The sequence below is a fragment of the Aegilops tauschii genome, chromosome 7 (genome assembly GCF_002575655.3).
Source record: "Aegilops tauschii subsp. strangulata cultivar AL8/78 chromosome 7, Aet v6.0, whole genome shotgun sequence".
In the NCBI taxonomy this organism is placed as follows: Eukaryota; Viridiplantae; Streptophyta; class Magnoliopsida; order Poales; family Poaceae; genus Aegilops; species Aegilops tauschii.
The window spans coordinates 145,696,074-145,711,789 of NC_053041.3; the positions used below are offsets into that span (position 1 = coordinate 145,696,074).

Here is a 15,716-nt window from a genome sequence, read left to right on the forward strand (position 1 = left end):
CGTACCAGACCGTGTCACCATCAGCTCCGCCGTGCTCCCGCATGGCTGCAGCTGCATGCTTTGTATCAGGCACGAAGTCCTCATCATACCGGTGCCAGCAGTCAATGACTTCATGGCCCGGTTTCTTGCACAGCTGACATCTAGGCCGACGATTGTTGTTGTTGTAGCCGCCGTTGTAGCTGTTGTTGCCGCGGTCACCACCATTGTTGCCGCGGTCACCAGGGTGAGCCTGGCCCTGGTTACCACTGCGCCCGCCGCCGCTGCTGTTTCCACGTCCGCGCCACTGCTATCCACGCCCACGACCACGTCCGCGGGAAGCGACGTTGACGGAGGACTGGCGCAGATTTCCTCCTTGAAGCATGCTGAGGCGGGCTTCAAAGCTCAGAAGCTGACTATACAGCTCCTGAACCGTAACAGGTTCGACCCGCGCAGCCAAAGCCGAGATCACAGGGTTGTAGTCGATGTCGAGGCCGGCTATGACGTGGGAGATGATCTCGGCGTCTCCGAGCGGTGCACCAGCGCAGGCAACTTCATCTGTAAGGGCTTTAATTTTCCCAAGATATTCTGCCATGGTTAGATTACCTTCCTGCAGATTGGTGAGCGCCATCCTCGTGTTGATCTTCTGCGCTTGTGTTTGCGCAGCAAACATGGCATGGATGGAGTTCCATGTTCGGAATCGTAGCATAATTTTAAAATTTTCCTACGTTCACCAAGATGCATCTATGGAGTGTACTAGCAACGAGGGGAAGGGAGTGCATCTACATACCCTTGTAGATCGCGAGCGGAAGCGTTCCAATGAACGTGGATGACGGAGTCGTACTCGCCGTGATCCAAATCACCGATGACCGAGTGCCGAACGGACGGCACCTCCGCGTTCAACACACGTACGGTGCAGCGACGTCTCCTCCTTCTTGATCCAGCAAGGGGGAAGGAGAGGTTGATGGAGATCCAGCAGCACGACGGCGTGGTGGTGGATGTAGCGGGTCTCCGCAGGGCTACGCCGAGCTTCTACGAGAGAGAGAGAGAGGTGTTGCAGGGGAGGAGGGAGGCGCCCAAGGCTGTTGTGTGCTGCCCTCCCTCCCCCCCCCCTTTATATAGGCCCCCTGGGGGGGCGCCGGCCCTGGAGATCAGATCCAAGGGGGGGGCGGCGGCCAAGTGGGGGGAAGGGGTGCCTTGCCCCCCAAGGCAAGGGGGAACTCCCCCCCTAGGGTTCCCAACCCTAGGCGCAGGGGGGAGGCCCAAAGGGGGCGCCCCAGCCCACTAGGGGCTGGTTCCCTTCCACTTTCAGCCCACGGGGCCCTCCGGGACAGGTGGCCCCACCCGGTGGACCCCCGGGACCCTTCCGGTGGTCCCGGTACAATACCGATAACCCCCGAAACTTTCCCGGTGGCCGAAACTGGACTTCCTATATATAATTCTTCACCTCCGGACCATTCCGGAACCTCTCGTGACGTCTGGGATCTCATCCGGGACTCCGAACAACTTTCGGGTTTCCGCATACATATATCTCTACAACCCTAGCGTCACCGGACCTTAAGTGTGTAGACCCTACGGGTTCGGGAGACATGTAGACATGACCGAGACGCCTCTCCGGTAAATAACCAACAGCGGGATCTGGATACCCATGTTGGCTCCCACATGCTCCACGATGATCTCATCGGATGAACCACGGTGTCGAGGATTCAATCAATCCGTATGCAATTCCCTTTGTCAATCGATATGTTACTTGCCCGAGATTCGATCGTCGGTATCCCAATACCTTGTTCAATCTTGTTACCGGCAAGTCTCTTTACTCGTACCACAATGCATGATCCCGTGACTAACGCCTTAGTCACATTGAGCTCATTATGATGATGCATTACCGAGTGGGCCCAGAGATACCTCTCCGTCACACGGAGCGACAAATCCCAGTCTCGATCCATGCCAACCCAACAGACACTTTCGGAGATACCCGTAGTGCACCTTTATAGTCACCCAGTTACGTTGTGACGTTTGGCACACCCAAAGCACTCCTACGGTATCCGGGAGTTGCACGATCTCATGGTCTAAGGAAAAGATACTTGACATTGGAAAAGCTTTAGCAAACGAAACTACACGATCTTTTATGCTCTGCTTAGGATTGGGTCTTGTCCATCACATCATTCTCCTAATGATGTGATCCCGTTATCAATGACATCCAATGTCCATAGTCAGGAAACCGTGACTATCTGTTGATCAACGAGCTAGTCAACTAGAGGCTTACTAGGGACAGGTTGTGGTCTATGTATTCACACATGTATCACGATTTCCGGACAATACAATTATAGCATGAATAATAGACAATTACCATGAACAAAGAAATATAATAATAACCATTTATTATTGCCTCTAGGGCATATTTCCAACAGTCTCCCACTTGCACTAGAGTCAATAATCTAGTTACATTGTGATGAATCGAACACCCATTGCGTCCTGGTGTTGATCATGTTTTGCCCTAGGGAGAGGTTTAGTCAACGGATATGCTACATTCAGGTCCGTGTGTACTTTACAAATATCTATGTCTCCATTTTGAACACTTTCACAAATGGAGTTGAAGCGACGCTTGATATGCCTGGTCTTCCTGTGAAACCTGGGCTCCTTCGCAAGGGCAATAGCTCCAGTGTTGTCACAGAAGAGAGTCATTGGGCCCGACGCATTGGGAATCACCCCTAGGTCGGTAATGAACTCCTTCATCCAGACTGCTTCCTGTGCTGCCTCTGAGGCTGCCATGTAGTCCGCTTCACATGTAGATCCCGCCACGACGCTTTGCTTGCAACTGCACCAGCTTACTGCTCCTCTATTCAAAATATACACGTATCCGGTCTGTGACTTCGAGTCATCCAGATCTGTGTCGAAGCTAGCGTCGACGTAACCCTTTACGACGAGCTCTTCGTCACCTCCATAAACGAGAAACATATCCTTAGTCCTCTTCAGGTACTTCAGGATATTCTTGACCGTTGTCCAGTGTTCCTTGCCGGGATTACTTTGGTACCTTCCTACCAAACTTACGGCAAGGTTTATATCAGGTCTGGTACACAGCATGGCATACATAATAGACCCTATGGCCGAGGCATAGGGGATGACACTCATCTGTTCTATATCTTCTGCCGTGGTCGGGCATTGAGCCGTGCTCAATTGCACACCTTGCAATACAGGCAAGAACCCCTTCTTGGACTGATCCATATTGAACTTCTTCAATATCTGGTCAAGGTATGTACTCTGTGAAAGACCAATGAGGCGTCTTGATCTATCTCTATAGATCTTGATGCCTAATATATAAGCAGCTTCTCCAAGGTCCTTCATTGAAAAACACTTATTCAAATAGGCCTTTATACTTTCCAAGAATTCTATATCATTTCTCATCAATAATATGTCATCCACATATAATATGAGAAATGCTACAGAGCTCCCACTCACTTTCTTGTAAACACAGGCTTCTCCATAAGTCTGTGTAAACCCAAACGCTTTGATCATCTCATCAAAGCGAATGTTCCAACTCCGAGATGCTTGCACCAGCCCATAGATTGAGCGTTGGAGCTTGCATACTTTGTTAGCATTCTTAGGATCGACAAAACCTTCCGGCTGCATCATATACAACTCTTCCTTAAGGAAGCCTTTAAGGAATGCCGTTTTGACGTCCATCTGCCATATCTCATAATCATAGTATGCGGCAATTGCTAACATGATTCGGACGGACTTCAGCTTCGCTACGGGTGAGAAAGTCTCATCGTAGTCAACCCCTTGAACTTGTCGATAACCCTTAGCGGCAAGTCGAGCTTTGTAGATGGTCACATTACCATCTGCATCCGTCTTCTTCTTAAAGATCCATTTGTTTTCTATGGCTCGCCGCTCATCGGGCAAGTCAGTCAAAGTCCATACTTTGTTTTCATACATGGATTCTATCTCGGATTTCATGGCTTCTAGCCATTTGTCGGAATCCGGGCCCGCCATCGCTTCTTCATAGTTCGAAGGTTCACCGTTGTCTAACAACATGATTTCCAGGACAGGGTTGCCGTACCACTCTGGTGCGGAACGTGTCCTTGTGGACCTACGAAGTTCAGCAACTTGATCTGAAGCTTCATGATCATCATCATTAACTTCCTCCCCAGTCGGTGTAGGCACCACAGGAACATTTTCCCGTGCTGCGCTACTTTCCGGTTCGGAAGGGGTGACTATCACCTCATCAAGTTCCACTTCCTCCCACTCAATTCTTTCGAGAGAAACTCCTTCTCTAGAAAGGACCCGTTCTTGGCAACGAAGATCTTGCCTTCGGATCTGAGGTAGAAGGTATACCCAATAGTTTCCTTAGGGTATCCTATGAAGACGCATTTTTCCGATTTGGGTTCGAGCTTTTCAGGTTGAAGTTTCTTGACATAAGCATCGCATCCCCAAACTTTTAGAAACGACAGCTTAGGTTTCTTCCCAAACCATAATTCATACGGTGTCGTCTCAACGGATTTAGACGGTGCCCTATTTAAAGTGAATGCGGCAGTCTCTAAAGCATAACCCCAAAATGAGAGCGGTAAATCGGTAAGAGACATCATAGATCGCACCATATCCAATAGAGTGCGATTACGACGTTCGGACACACCATTTCTTTGAGGTGTTCCAGGCGGCGTGAGTTGTGAAACTATTCCACATTTCCTTAAGTGTGTACCAAATTCGTGACTTAAATATTCTCCACCACGATCTGATCGTAAGAATTTTATTTTTCTGTCACGTTGATTCTCGACTTCACTCTGAAATTCCTTGAACTTTTCAAAGGTTTCAGACTTGTGTTTCATTAGGTAGACATACCCATATCTACTTAAATCATCAGTGAGAGTGAGAACATAACGATATCCTCCGCGAGCCTCAACACTCATTGGACCACACACATCGGTATGTATGATTTCCAATAAGTTGGTTGCTCGCTCCATTGTTCCGGAGAACGGAGTCTTGGTCATCTTACCCCTGAGGCATGGTTCGCACGTGTCAAATGATTCGTAATCAAGAGACTCCAAAAGTCCATCTGCATGGAGCTTCTTCATGCGCTTGACACCAATGTGACCAAGGCGGCAGTGCCACAAGTATGTGGGACTATCGTTATCAACTTTACATCTTTTGGTATTCACACTATGAACATGTGTAACATCACGTTCGAGATTCATCAAAAATAAACCATTGACCAGCGGGGCATGACCATAAAACATATCTCTCAAATAAATAGAACAACCATTATTCTCAGATTTAAATGAGTAGCCATCTCGAATTAAACGAGATCCAGATACAATGTTCATGCTCAAAGCTGGCACTAAATAACAATTATTGAGGTTTAAAACTAATCCCGTGGGTAGATGCAGAGGTAGCGTGCCAACGGCGATCACATCGACCTGGGAACCATTCCTGACGCGCATCGTCACCTTGTCCTTTGCCAGTCTCCGTTTATTCCGTAGTTCCTGGTTTGAGTTACAAATATGAGCAACCGCACCAGTATCAAATACCCAGGAGCTACTACGAGTACTGGTAAGTTACACATCAATTACTTGTATATCACATATACCTTGGGTGTTGCCGGCCTTCTTCTTGTCCGCTAAATATTTGGGGCAGTTCCGCTTCCAGTGACCACTTCCCTTGCAATAAAAGCACTCAGTCTCGGGCTTGGGTCCATTCTTTGACTTCTTCCCGGTAACTGGCTTACCGGGCGTGGCAACTCCCTTGCCATCCTTCTTGAAGTTCTTCTTACCCTTGCCCTTCTTGAACTTAGTGGTTTTATTCACCATCAACACTTGATGTTCTTTTCTGATCTCTACCTCAGCTGATTTCAGCATTGAATATACCTCGGGAATGGTCTTTTCCATCCCCTGCATATTGTAGTTCATCACAAAGCTCTTGTAGCTTGGTGGAAGCGACTGGAGGATTCTGTCAATGACCGCGTCATCCGGGAGATTAACTCCCAGCTGAGACAAGCGGTTGTGCAACCCAGACATTCTGAGTATGTGCTCACTAACAGAACTGTTCTCCTCCATTTTACAGCTGAAGAACTTGTCGGAGACATCATATCTCTCGACCCAGGCATGAGCTTGAAAAACCAGTTTCAGCTCCTCGAACATCTCATATGCTCCATGTTTCTCAAAACGCTTTTGGAGACCCGGTTCTAAGCTGTAAAGGATGCCGCACTGAACGAGGGAGTAATCATCAGCACGCTGCTGCCAAGCGTTCATAACGTCTTGGTTCTCAGGGATTGGTGCTTCACCTAGCGGTGCTTCTAGGACATAATCTTTCTTGGCTGCTATGAGGATGATCCTCAGGTTCCGGACCCAGTCCGTATAGTTGCTGCCATCATCTTTCAGCTTGGTTTTCTCTAGGAACGCGTTGAAATTGAGGACAACGTGGGCCATTTGATCTACAATACATAGTGTAAAGATTTAGACTAAGTTCATGATAATTAAGTTCATATAATCAAATTATTTAATGAACTCCCACTCAGATTGACATCCCTCTAGTCATCTAAGTGAAACATGATCCGAATTTGACTAGGCCGTGTCCGATCATCACGTGAGACGGACTAGTCAAGATCGGTGAACATCTCCATGTTGATCGTATCTTCTATACGACTCATGCTCGACCTTTCGGTCCTCCGTGTTCCGAGGCCATGTCTGTACATGCTAGGCTCGTCAAGTGAACCTAAGTGTATTGCGTGTGTTCCGAGGCCATGTCTGTACATGCTAGGCTCGTCAACACCCGTTGTATTCGAACGTTAGAATCTATCACACCCGATCATCACGTGGTGCTTCGAAACAACGAACCTTCGCAACGGTGCACAGTTAGGGTGAACACTTTCTTGAAATTATTATAAGGGATCATCCTACTTGCTACCGTCGTTCTAAGCAAATAAGATACAAAAACATGATAAACATCACATGCAATCAAATAGTGACATGATATGGCCAATATCATCATGCTCCTTTGATCTCCATCTTCGGGGCACCATGATCATCTTTGTCACCGGCATGACACCATGATCTCCATCATCATGATCTCCATCATTGTGTCTTCATGAAGTCGTCACGCCAACGATTACTTCTACTTCTATGGCTAACGTGTTTAGCAACAAAGTAAAGTAATTTACATGGCGTTATTCAATGACACGCAGGTCATACAAAATAATAAAGACAACTCCTATGGCTCCTGCCGGTTGTCATACTCATCGACATGCAAGTCGTGATTCCTATTACAAGAATATGATCAATCTCATACATCACATATATCATTCATCACATCTTCTGGCCATATCACATCACATAGCACTTGCTGCAAAAACAAGTTAGACGTCCTCTAATTGTTGTTGCAAGTTTTTTACGTGGTTTGTAGGTTTCTAGCAAGAACGTTTCTTACCTACGTATGACCACAACGTGATTTGCCAATTTCTATTTACCCTTCATAAGGACCCTTTTCATCGAATCCGTTCCGACTAAAGTAGGAGAGACAGACACCCGCTAGCCACCTTATGCAACTTGTGCATGTCAGTCGGTGGAACCAGTCTCACGTAAGCGTACGTGTAAGGTCGGTCCGGGCCGCTTCATCCTACAATGCCGCCGAAACAAGAAACGACTAGTAGCGGCAAGAAGAATTGGCAAACTCAACGCCCACAACTGCTTTGTATTCTACTCGTGCATAGTAACTACGCATAGGCCTGGCTCTGATACCACTGTTGGGAATCGTAGCATAATTTTAAAATTTTCCTACGTTCACCAAGATGCATCTATGGAGTGTAATAGCAACGAGGGGAAGGGAGTGCATCTACATACCCTTGTAGATCGCGAGCGGAAGCGTTCCAATGAACGTGGATGACGGAGTCGTACTCGCCGTGATCCAAATCACCGATGACCGAGTGCCGAACGGACGGCACCTCCGCGTTCAACACACGTACGGTGCAGCGACGTCTCCTCCTTCTTGATCCAGCAAGGGGGAAGGAGAGGTTGATGGAGATCCAGCAGCACGACGGCGTGGTGGTGGATGTAGCGGGTCTCCGCAGGGCTACGCCGAGCTTCTACGAGAGAGAGAGAGAGGTGTTGCAGGGGAGGAGGGAGGCGCCCAAGGCTGTTGTGTGCTGCCCTCCCTCCCCCCCCCTTTATATAGGCCCCCTGGGGGGCGCCGGCCCTGGAGATCAGATCCAAGGGGGGGGGCGGCGGCCAAGTGGGGGGAAGGGGTGCCTTGCCCCCCAAGGCAAGGGGGAACTCCCCCCTAGGGTTCCCAACCCTAGGCGCAGGGGGGGAGGCCCAAAGGGGGCGCCCCAGCCCACTAGGGGCTGGTTCCCTTCCACTTTCAGCCCACGGGGCCCTCCGGGACAGGTGGCCCCACCCGGTGGACCCCCGGGACCCTTCCGGTGGTCCCGGTACAATACCGATAACCCCCGAAACTTTCCTGGTGGCCGAAACTGGACTTCCTATATATAATTCTTCACCTCCGGACCATTCCGGAACCTCTCGTGACGTCCGGGATCTCATCCGGGACTCCGCACAACTTTCGGGTTTCCGCATACATATATCTCTACAACCCTAGCGTCACCGGACCTTAAGTGTGTAGACCCTACGGGTTCGGGAGACATGTAGACATGACCGAGACGCCTCTCCGGTCAATAACCAACAGCGGGATCTGGATACCCATGTTGGCTCCCACATGCTCCACGATGATCTCATCGGATGAACCACGGTGTCGAGGATTCAATCAATCCGTATGCAATTCCCTTTGTCAATCGGTATGTTACTTGCCCGAGATTCGATCGTCGGTATCCCAATACCTTGTTCAATCTCGTTACCGGCAAGTCTCTTTAATCGTACCGCAATGCATGATCCCGTGACTAACGCCTTAGTCACATTGAGCTCATTATGATGATGCATTACCGAGTGGGCCCAGAGATACCTCTCCGTCACACGGAGCGACAAATCCCAGTCTCGATCCATGCCAACCCAACAGACACTTTCGGAGATACCCGTAGTGCACCTTTATAGTCACCCAGTTACGTTGTGATGTTTGGCACACCCAAAGCACTCCTACGGTATCCGGGAGTTGCACGATCTCATGGTCTAAGGAAAAGATACTTGACATTGGAAAAGCTCTAGCAAACGAAACTACACGATCTTTTATGCTATGCTTAGGATTGGGTCTTGTCCATCACATCATTCTCCTAATGATGTGATCCCGTTATCAATGACATCCAATGTCCATAGTCAGGAAACCGTGACTATCTGTTGATCAACGAGCTAGTCAACTAGAGGCTTACTAGGGACAGGTTGTGGTCTATGTATTCACACATGTATCACGATTTCCGGACAATACAATTATAGCATGAATAATAGACAATTACCATGAACAAAGAAATATAATAATAACCATTTATTATTGCCTCTAGGGCATATTTCCAACATTCCATACCTCGGCTGGAGTCTGGAGCATCGCAACTTGGGCAAGGACCTCTCGAGACAGAGACCCCATGAGGTACCCTTGTACCTGTTGCTGCTGCGCAAACCAGATCGATCTGGCGTAGTTGAAGACCTGCTCTTCCGTCCCATTGTTGTTGATGGTGATGGTGGCAGGGGGCGCCGGACTTGTGGCGTCGAGGAAGTGCTCCATCTGTGCTCCTTTGATCTGAGGTAGCACGATAGCCTTCCAGAGGAGAAAGTTCGTCCTCGTAAGCTTCTCTAATGGAGGCAGACCGAGAGAGGGCGAGCTGCTGGAGGTGGAAGATGAGGCAAAAGTGGAAGGTGTGGATAAAGTGGACAGGGCGCTCATGGTGGATGCAGACATGGTGGCAGCAGCGGTGGACGGCGTAGTGCCTGACATGGTTACCTCTCTTCTCAATCTCGGTTCCTCTCTTTTTTCGATCAACTAGATGGATTTCTTCTCGAGGGCTAGACGTACGAGAGGAAGGGCTCTGATGACCATATGAGGAAGCGTAGAACCCTTTGTCTCAGGCCGCAATGTATATATATGGCCAAAGCCTTGATGTACAAGTTTGAGAGAGATCGATCATGATCCTCTCGAGAGGTTACAAAAGATACGGGAGAGAAGAAGAGATAGACAGGGATACAAGTTAAACCACTTTCCTATCCCTATACAGTTTATATTCTAACAGGCGGCGGCGGGCCTTCTCTTCCCTCCCGCCTGGACCTGGAGCTGCGCGGGTCTGCTCCCCTGGGCGAAGGAGGCGCTCGGCGGTGTGAGCGCGAGCGCGGCTTGGCGGGCGCTGGAGGCGGGGTGTCGCGGCCTGGCTAGCCGAAGGCTGGGCAATGCGGGCGCGGACTGGGGGGCGCTGCCGTGCGGGCGCGCGTGGATCTGGCATGCCACAGTCGCGGCGGCGGGTTTGGCAGGCGGCTGGGCACGGGACGGGCCAGAGCTACGCAGAGGCGCGTGGGCGTCGCGGGAGCGTCAAGCTCCTGGGCGTGGTGAGCAGGGGCTGAGCCCGATCTGGGCGGATCTGCTTGTGCGGCGCGCACTTGGCTTCCCCGGTCCAGATCTGTCGGGGTAGCTGGCCGGCGACCTCCTGGGCGCGGCCCGAGGGTGAGATGTAAAACAGTGCTTGTGCGCCATGGAATTGGTATGCAGGAAGAGCTGGCTGGGTCACAGGTTTGGGTGGGTGAGGCTGCCGGTGAAAGCCGCACTCCGGTTGTGGCCGGAGCAATCGATGGCGGCGCCTACAGGTGCCGTCCCCTTGTTGGAGGCATCGATTTTGCAGTCCCTCCCTTCCCTTGCCTGACATTCTTCAGGGGAAACCCTAGATCCGGTCTCCCGGGTCAGACGATGACGACGCTTTCGGCTTTGCTTGGTGCCGTGTCTCCTCTTGAGGACATCGTCTTGAAGATAGACCCGGTTAGAGGGACTCAGGGCTTGTGTATTTGGTTGGCGACGGCTCGTGTAGCATCTCCGTGAGAGCAGCAGAAGCACCCTCCACATGCAATGTGCGTCAGGCGAGTTATGTCAGCCAAGCTCGCGGGATTGAAGCGCGGGATTGAAGCGGCATATGTTTGCTCTATCGGACATAGCGTTCCTCTTTGATGTCGCCGAGTTTTGAGGATATGCTAGTGGCAGCCCGGATTGATACAACGGTTTGCGGTGTGCACTTTGGTAGCGGCGAAAGCGCTCGAGTGCCCGGTCGGGTGTGTTGTGGGGTGTTGGCCTTCTGACGTGTTGTATATGTTGTGGTGCTTTAGGCCTAGTCTTGTTAGGCGCTGTTTAGGTTTTTGCCCGGTTTTCCTTGATAAACTAAGCAACCTCTTTTCATTTCTTCTTTTTTAGCACTCGCCTTATGCGGTGCATTCCTCCTTGGGGTGTTACTTGTAATGCCTCTTTCTGATCAATGAATTTAGCAGCTCTCCTGCCAACATTCCAGAAAAAAATATTTTAGCTTGTTTATATAGGCCTATATTGGACAATAATTGATAATGAATTCTATAGAAGGATGAGTTCTCGAACTCAGGTCGGCGATAGCTCGCCTTGGACCTGTCTAGCACCTACAGGAGAGTTCTTCCTGCCGGCTGCCACCCCACCACCAGCGTTCAGCCGGCGAGCCGCGGGTTGCCATCTAGGCCCCGGCGTCCCCCATCTTTCTCTCCTCCATCGTCTCCTGGCCCCAACAAGCAGCTGCCAGCGGGCATGGGAGACAACTGCTAAAACTAAATGCACGATCGCAACATCTTCAAGGAGTGCTCGTTCCCAGTGGGTCGTGTTTGCTGTGGCACGGAGGGCCATAAGTCGTTAAAACTCTGTCAAAAAGCAGTCTGACCCTAAAGCTTTGTTGTTGTTCCATTCGAAACACCGCGACACAAATTTCCTCCTGAGATGCATGGTCCAGGAGATTAGCTTGTAGCATGACAATTTAATGTGAAAAACACTGGGCTATTCACCTTGTCGCATGACATGTCCACATTATTTGACTAGCAAAGACATAGTAATGATAATCTTGTAACCATACATGACGCAGTAAATATTGTAACACGGTAATATTTTAAAGTAACACGATAAAATAAATTGATAACATGCGCCCACCATCTATCCGGCGAACCCATATTTCTACCAACCATCCCGATTCAAGTTCCCAGTCCTCAGTCACAACTAGATGTAAATTTACATAAACTATTCATAGCATATGTTGGCTTCTAGTTCAAGGCAATTTTCCTAGGTTTACATCACCTGAAAGATCTTCGCAAAAAAAAAACATCACCTGAAAGATAGGGCCAGCGCAAGGCAACGGGAGGGAGGAGTAACAATATGGGGTAGAAACGGGTGGAACATAGCTATACGTGACGGGGAAAGAAATATTGTGTGTTGGTTGTTGCTTGATCAAGGTCCCCGTCTTCCACTTGCAGCTTGCAAGTGGCTGCATTAAGTATTTTGGACGTGGACATCATCTCAGTGTCTGCATTGAGTATTGCAATGTGTAGAAGTATCTAGTACCGTATCATATCTCTTTGGTGATGCCACCGATAATTCTAGGCACTCGAAATGTGGGTATTGCTTGCCAACTTCGAAATGGTCATTTTTGGTCCAAGCTAGTCCATAATCTAAACTTGCTAGTGAAGTACTCCATCCGTAGAAAAATATAAGAGTGTTTAGCATATTAAAGTAGTGATCTAAACGCTCTTATATTTCTTTACGGAGGAAGTATTTATGTATTGCCACTATGTTAGCATGTGGTATATATCTATGTTCACCCCTGGTTAATGGTTGCAGTATAATTCTATAGCATCTCTCTTTGCTGCATGGCAGACTTCTGCTGAAATTTGCACCAACATACATTGTCTTAATTTGGATGTGACCCATGTGGATCCTCTGCTGGGATGTCATCAGAGGCCATATTTGGTAAGTTCCTCTGTTTCTTATTAGCTCAGAGCTTTAATACCTGAAAAGGACAGGATTCCAACTACCAACATTTTCAAAAAGGATTCCAGCTACCCAAATGTTCTGTCTCTTTCCACAAATGGGCTGCCCTTTCTCTTATTTCAAGGGGCAGGATACTTGCAGTTACAAGTGCCATCCTTTCAAACACTTTTTTTGGGGTGGAAATCACACATGATTCTTTCTTTCTTGTTAACTTCCAAAGAGGGCCGCCTTATTCGCCTACTTCCTACGTAAAGCAGCGGCAAATTTTATAAATCGCAAACTGACTGTGATTGTATAGGTCACCCACCGTCTACAGCACAAGTCACTCTGTTCTCCTAGATCCAAGATAGCACGATTGCCAGCTCTTCATGCACATGCTTACAGTCATGCATGTACATCTCGAAACTTAAAAACATACTTCATACGCTTCTACATCGATCTATACGTATTCTAGTAGTGCAAGTGGCACTGTGTTTATAATTGTGTAGTGGACTATAGTCAACATCCATTTAGATACTGGTGAACTCAATGCTCGCAAACTTGGAATATTTTGGTGAATGAGGCTTGAACTACCGAGTGGATTGTAGCATCTATTTTGGAATATTTTGGAGCAAATAGCAAATATTTACCTATAGGTCAGGTACTCCCTCCGTTTCAAAATAGATGACCCAACTTTGTACTAACTTTAGTACAAACTTGGGTCATCTATTTTGAAACGGAGGGAGTAGCTTTGAGACCTAAAAAATAGGAAGATTTGCTCTGAACCTAGCTGGCCTTCACCATTCTTGGTGAATACGTAAACCTTTGGTCAACTCGTTTGCTTAGTTATATTTGTCTCATGACAGGGAACCACGCGTGCAGCTGGCATTTTGCTGGATTTGAAGTTTTATAAATAAGTAACTACTCTTGTATAGCAACAAGCAAAAGTTGACCTCGCAGAATCGCAACTACTCATGTAGAATCGCTTACACTATACACTCTTGCCTCAAAACAACATCACAAATCGTCAACTGTCAAGGCTGTACGCCAGATTTTATTATACAGCTGAAACATCTACAGAAACATGTACAAGCATTGTCAACTGTCAAGATCTAATAAGGCATGCTCCACTTTACATCTAATTTTTTTTCAACCATATACTTTTTAGAAACTTCATGCATCAAGTTGTTGACCAAAACATTCTTAATTAATGACAAACAAAATAGAAAATTTCATAATTATAAAAAACTTTTACATATAGGTCTATTTGGATCACACTCGCATCAGCCCGTCAAATCGGGCTCGCCAATAATTTGGCAAACGATTTCGTCACCTCCATCGCGCGGCTTGCGCCAACGTGCAGGCATAAAAGATGAACCAAGCGACCAAAAAATTAGCATGGACAGAAACATTTGGCTGCGATCCAAACGCTCCCCGATGCTAGATGGCACCGCCAAAATTTAGGTAGGGCATCTCTGGCTGCATACCAAACAGGCCCTATATTTTGCTCTTTATGGGCAATAGCTAGCGCTCGTTAACAGAAACTCTCTGTCTGGGCAGGCCCAATATGCCGGTTTTGTTTTCTTAAATTTTTTTGTCACTCCTAGATTTGGTATTATTTTCGGTTTTGGGCCAGAGAAGTACTTTAGTATTATTTTTGTTTTCTTGTAGGCGCTCACCTTCCTGCGTGGATTGGAGAAGTTTTTTGTTCTTTTTCTTTTTCGTTTTTTCATTCTTATTTTTGTTTTCCTTTTCTTCTGTTGTTTCATTTTGCTTCCTTTTGTTTTTAATTTATCTTCATTTATTTTTTTCTCTTCTGTTTTATTTTTTTTATTTTTTTAGCTTTTCATTTTTCCTATGTTCTTTCTTATTTTAATTATTATTATGCGAGTGTTACATGTATATTTTCCTATGATAAATGATCACATTTTCGGAAGAGTTGTTTTTTTAAGGCCTGAACATGTCTTTAAGATATATGAACATTTTTAACACACAAAATACTTTTAAAAAAGCATGAAAACTTTCTCCATCGCTGTTAGAAATGCTAAACCATAATTGTTTCTCATGCATGTAAGAAATGTATATATGTTTCATTAAAAAAAGATTTGCAAAAAGAAGCGTCCATGTGTGTTGTAAAAAAAATTGTTCAAGCATATGTATATATGTAAAGTAAATGTTTGTGCATTAAAAATTTATATTTTATAAAAATATTGTATGAAAATAAATGCTCATATAGCTTAGAAAAGGTGTTCATATTTTGGAAGATTAATATTGACAAAAATGGTTCGGCCGATGGATGGGGCCTCTCGCGCTTGAGGACAACATCAAAGTGAGCGAACATTGACCAACCATAAAGTGTGTGTGTGTGTGTGTGTGTGGGTGGGGGGGGGGGGGGGGGGGGGCTGTCATGAACCGATCATATGAGGTAGTTGTCGATATAGCATGCCGCGCTAGAGCGATCAATCAGCAAACACATTTGCTTTGCTTTAGAATCTGTTCGATCGGCCAGGTTAATTAGTATGCTGGAGTAGAGTGAGAGACTGAGAGTAGGGCACTTTGCAGATCGTCAGTAGTAATATGCTGAATGGAGTAATAAGAGCATCTCCAGCCATTCAGCCCCCCAGGGCGCCGAAAAAGAGCGGCCGGGGGGCGAATCGGCGCTAGATTGGCCCCTGGGGGCGACCTAGCTCCCAGCCACGTCCCCATGCCCCCCCCCCCCTCCCCAGCCGCGGCAAATTCAAACGTAGTCATTCCCGCGCACAAAATAAACGCCACAAATCCGGCGATCAAGCGGCCACAAGTTCGGCGATCGGATGAAAAGTTCGGTGTACAAAAAGCAGAAAGGACGCGCGTGCGCA

The 15,716-nt window shown here is 47.6% G+C and overlaps 1 non-coding gene across 1 annotated transcript; it reads right to left on the reverse strand.

Moving 5' to 3' along the window:
* Window positions 1-372: 372 nt before the first annotated feature.
* LOC120970124 (small nucleolar RNA Z247) lies at window positions 373-511 on the reverse strand. Its single transcript, XR_005764870.1, has one exon. It is a non-coding gene; the product is annotated as a small nucleolar RNA Z247 (small nucleolar RNA).
* Between the last annotated feature and the right edge of the window lie 15,205 nt (window positions 512-15,716).